The sequence below is a fragment of the Octopus bimaculoides genome, chromosome 9, assembly GCF_001194135.2.
Source record: "Octopus bimaculoides isolate UCB-OBI-ISO-001 chromosome 9, ASM119413v2, whole genome shotgun sequence".
NCBI classification, from domain to species: domain Eukaryota; kingdom Metazoa; phylum Mollusca; class Cephalopoda; order Octopoda; family Octopodidae; genus Octopus; species Octopus bimaculoides.
In genome coordinates this window covers 95,222,780-95,228,601 of record NC_068989.1, presented here as the reverse complement: position 1 = coordinate 95,228,601, position 5,822 = coordinate 95,222,780, and positions in this window count along the sequence as shown.

Genomic DNA, 5,822 nt, shown 5'->3' with positions numbered 1-5,822 from the left:
GGGAGAGATATGTAATAATATACATATGGAAAATATTGGAAGGACTGGTGCCAAACTTTGGTATCAAGTACTACAGGAATGCCCGCACGGGTCGCCACTGCATGGTGCCAAAGGTACCATCCACTGCATCTCACATAAGAACGAGATACTGCAGCAGCCTCGGTTTCAGAGGACCTCAGCTCTTCATTGCCCTACCAAAACATTTGAGAGATATGCAAGACATGGATGCGGAGATCTTCAAGACAAAACTTGACGCTTTCCTCTCCACGATACCAGACGAACCAATGGCTCGTAATGAGACGCAGTTTAGGGCAGCTGTGTCAAATTCTCTTATACACCAGATGTATATATATATATATGTGCAGGAGGATGGAAAAGTAACGATACTCTGGGACTATGATTTCCAGACGGATCGTGTTGTCGAACACCGTCGGCTGGATATTGTCATATTGAATAAGAGAGACAAATACTGTCAGATCATTGATGCAGCCATACCAAATGACATGAATGTTGCGAGGAAAGAGGTTTAAAAAATCACCAGGTACTTCGAATTGAAAGTGGAAATGGCAAGACTGCACGGAATGCGAGAGGGTAATGTAAAAGTGATACCAGTGGTGATCGGAGTGTTGGGTTCAATCGCATTGAAACTTCAAGACTTCTTAAGGCAACTGGAAATCCCAGGCAAGACTGATGTCTTGCAAAAAGCAGCCTTATTGGGCACAGCGCACATCTTAAGGAAAGTATTATCTGTCTGAGGTCCTTGTCGTGACTTGACAGACGACTAAAGACTCCGGTGCATTTTTACCTACACTGTGTTACGAAGGAATAATAATAATAATAATAATAATAATAATAATAATAATAATAATAATAATAATAATAATAATAATAAATGCCCTGATGCAGTACTAGGCAGTGGCTCTTATGGCTTTTGATCTTAACTGATTGGAAATGTTATCATGTACATTGTTTTGTCTTGGTATAAAAGATGGGCTACAGCAAATATTCTGCTTAATACCACAGATTTGTTAGTTGTTTGATCTTAACTAGTTGAGTATGTTCTTTAGTGGCTGACGAGCATCATAGCCATGTGTTGAGAGGAGAGTTTGAATCACTCATCTCTGGAAATATGGGTGATTCGTTCATCATCATTAAACTTCCTTGCGTATGTGTTTTATATGTGCGTGTTAGTATATTTGTACAGTATGTTTGTTCTAACTGGGCCCCACTTGCAAGGTCAAGCTCTGGTTATCTTGATATGAGATCATCATGTCGCGCACATATGGTTGTGATGCATGTGTCTGATGTACCATTATTAGACAAGTATTCATGATGGGTATATTGGGTTTATATATATTTGTACTCCAGTACAAATGTATAACATGCATATATATATACACACATGTATGAATTACTTCCACAGCAAGGTCTTCTGCAAGTTTCTACGAACTTGGATTAAGCGATCTTCAGTGGATTTTCAAAGCTGCTGTAGAAGGAAATCTTTACACACGTAACGATGATCTCAGAAATACACCGCGAATGCAATTTGAGCATTCCGATGTCGTTTTTATTCAGAATTTGAATGAAGGTAGAATGGTGCATTAACGTACCATTTTATATTCACGCATTTTAGCAAATATTACTACGTCAGTAGTTTAATCTAAGAGAAGCTGATTGGCATTGAGTCACCCCTCCTCCAACACTTCAGCATCATCCTCTCATTACAGACATGCTGTTTAATGCTGGATTAAAACACGTGATTAAAATAAGAGCTACAACCCAGTAACGCCACAACCTCCACCAGTTCAAGCCCCATCCAAGATTTAACTTAAAATTATTGAATAACACAACAGATCCTCAAAATACAGTTAGCTCAAGAGAGGGGAATAAATCAGTTGTCTACTCCCTCTACTTATTCTTCCGCTACTATAATGGCCTCTGCTCCTCGGAACTAATTGATTCCGTACCACATACACACAACTACTCTCCATTCATGCTTTCTTCATATCGCGCCCCATATTGTGTTCTTCTCCAAGTCCCACAATAAGAATTATAACCCTTTCTTTCCCAGGACGTCGGCTGTTATGGAATTCCGTCCCTTCTAATGTCTTTCTTGTTTTTCTTGCACCTGCGGTCCAGTGGTTGGTGTGATGCCCTCACGATCGTAAGATCATGGTTTCGATTCCCAGATTAGATGGTGCGTTGTGTTCTTGAAGAAAACACTTCATTTCACGTTGCTCAGTCCACTCAGCTGTAAATAAGTCACCCTACGAAGGACCGACATCATGTTCGGGAGGTGTGTTGTGATCTCGGTCACTAATATGCGATGGACACTGAGTAACCATCCTTAGGACTCATGATGAAGATGATGATGATGATGATGATGATGATGTTGATGATGATGATGATGATGTTGATGATGAAGAAGATGATGATGTTGATGATGAAGAAGATGATGAGGATGAAAACGATGATGATGATAATGATGATGATGATGATGATGATGAGGATGAAAACGATGATGATGATAATGATGATGATGATGATGACGATGATGATGATGATGTAGAAATGCAATTCTTAAAGAGTAACTTTATCAACATCAACATCGACCTCACCGACCTCCAACGCCCTGCGAAGGTCAAAAGTCACGGAAACAGCCCCTTTCTCTACACTAAACACTAACCCACCTTACTGAAAAAACAAAAACACCCCCACCCAAAAAAACAACAACAAACAAAACAAAAAAAAACAAAAAGAAAAATATCATGAGTGCAAATAAGGTTGTTTAATTATAATTCCTACCTCTTTATGAGTATATGGAACGCACAGATTTTTATTTCCATCGAATTCTCTGCAAACTACAAAGATATTTTATATGTCGTTGAGTTTAATAATTGCTGAAGAAATTTAATTTAAGTTTCGGTAAGTACGAAAATTGACCCCAATCAATATTTACGGCCACGTACATGCCGATAGATTTCTTGATAGTTAAAACCTGACCGGTGTTAATAACCCCAGAGCACAAGACGTTATTACACCGTAGTAAAGTGTGAGTGTGTACACACAGAAATGAGTAGTGAATATATATATATATTGAAGTGTGTATATATTAATTCAGTAAAGAAGAAATCAATAATTATTTCAGTCTCTCTCCATTCAGATTCAATTTAATGCATTTAGAAATGTGGTATCCTAGACTAAAGTATTTTTGATTGATTATTATTAAAGAGAAGAGCCAAGTTTATGAGTCAATATTGAAGAAACACTTCACATCTATTATGCATGTATGTACGTGTGTGTGTGTGTGTGTGTATATATGTATGTGTATGTATGTATTGTATGTATGTATATATGTAAGTGCATTTATGTCCGTGTTTATATATATGTATGTGTGTATGTGTGAATGTATGCGTATATGTATGTCGGTGTGTATGTATGTGTTTGCCTATCTGTTTGTCTGTCGTTCCAACTGTATGTATGTATATATGTGTGTATGTGTGCGTGCGTGTATGTACGAGCATATATATATATATATATATATATATACGCATATATGTATGTGTGGTGTATATATATATATATATATATATATATATATATATATATATATGTGTGTGTGTGCGTATATACACACATATACATATACATAGACATACATATATACATATAAATATACATATACATTAACACATACATATATATGTATATATATGTATATATACTGTGTGTGTTTATGTGTGTATGTGTGTGTATATGTGTGTGTCTGTATGTGTACGAGTTTCTGACAATTAATAAAAGAGAGGAATTCTCCAATGAATTTCGTGCCTTCTCATAAAACGTTTGAATCATGTCGACGATGAAAGTTGAAACTTTAACCTGGGGCTTCTCAAATGATTCCTGGACTACGTTCAGAATAAATTTACTTTTGATGCTTATGTATTCGTTAATTAACCTATGTGTATCACCTGTACAATTCTAAAGAATGCAATTTTATACGAAATGGTACTTGAATAACCCGACATTGTTGTCGGTTATTCATAACGTAGACAATGTATATTTGTCACTGAGGTTGGCTGAAGTTGCAGGGCAATTCGGACAATGTGGTGAGGATGGTTAGGGTTAGTGGTGATAGTTAGAGTGTGGGGGCGCGTGTTTGAGGGCGTCACGTCACGTGATGGGAGGCCTTCCATACGAATATAAGACAAACAAAAAATGAAATGAAAACGAAATGTAGAATGGAACCTATTTTAAAATGTTGCGTAGGTGTGGGAGTGAAAGATGAGTGGTTGTGTGTGTGTGTGTGTGTGTGTGTGTGTGTGTGTGGTCACCGAGGTTGAACACAAAGGCTTTCTCTTTCCCAAAATGTTGAGGTCATGGTCTGTAATACTAGATTCAAATTCTGGCACAAGGCCAGCAATTTCAGGTAAGGAGTAAATCAATAACACCAACTCCATTATTCAACTAGTGATTGTTTTATAAAGCCTCATAAGGATGAATCGCAAAGTTAACCTAGGCGGAATTTGAACACAGAACGTAAAGACAAACGAAACGCCGTTAAGCACTTTGCCCGTAGTGCTAACGAGTCTGCAACCTCACCAGTAATATCAATCCGGTCCTTATTTATATATTTCACTGTCTATCTGTCTGTCTGTCTGTCTGTCTGTGTCTGTGTCTCTCTCTGTCCCTCTCCCTGTCTCTCTTCTTTCCCCCCTTTCCTTCCTAGATTTGAAAATATAATCTGTGTTTTAATTACTCCCTCTCCAACCCACACATTGTACTGTAACCGATGCTTTCTATTTGCCGTTTTGTGTTTTTCTATTAGCGTTGTTTTTTTTTGTTTACATTGATGGGTCCGGAAGATGGAGCAGAGTCCAAGACTTTTACAGACCATCTGAGACACCGGCGAGATTAAAATAAAGCTAAAATAAGAAGTACATACGCACACACACACACACACACACACACACACACACACACACACACACACATACATATACGCTTTCTTTTAGTTTTATTTTTCGAATTTCCTCCCCACAGAGAACGAGCCGCCTTGTAACTCAGAACCGGAGCCCTGTAGAGTTTAGCCCCACGCCCCGCCACCAAAAATATAAAAACAAACAAAACACAGTAAAAACAAAATAATACAAAGCAAACAAAAATTGAGTAATAGACTATGTATGGATGCATGCATGTTTATATGCATATAAGCATGCATTTGTGTCCGTATATATCTCTGCACACTTATGCATATGTGGAAGGATGGTTATCGCTTTAATTGTGGCCTGTAAGATTTTAACAGAAGTATGGATGTGTACATACACAACCATAAGCTTGTATGTCTACACACACCTGTATAGAGTCACGTGTATATAGACACACATTACAAGCTGAGCCTCTGGAAGGTTTTACACATTTTAACAGATTTTCATAATTTTTTTTCAACGACTTGTGACTGAATTAATTAATCGTGATATTCATAGCTTTGTGGAGCACAGCGTTTTGTGTTGAAAAATCCAATTTGATAGGAAAAAATCAAAGCTTTGACATGTCAACGGGAGATGGACCTTCGAGTCCCACGGGAAGCCTTCGACTTTTTCTGTTCAAAAGGGTCATTCAACCCAATATTTACATGCTATGGTTTATAACTTTATGTGTTTCGCGATCCACTGTTCCCACCCAAAATCCTTTCACGTTCTCTCGAAAGTTTATAAATTCTCTTGACTTCAGCAATATACATACATACGAACATTCATACACACACACACACACACACACACACACATATTTATATATATATATATATATATATATATATATAT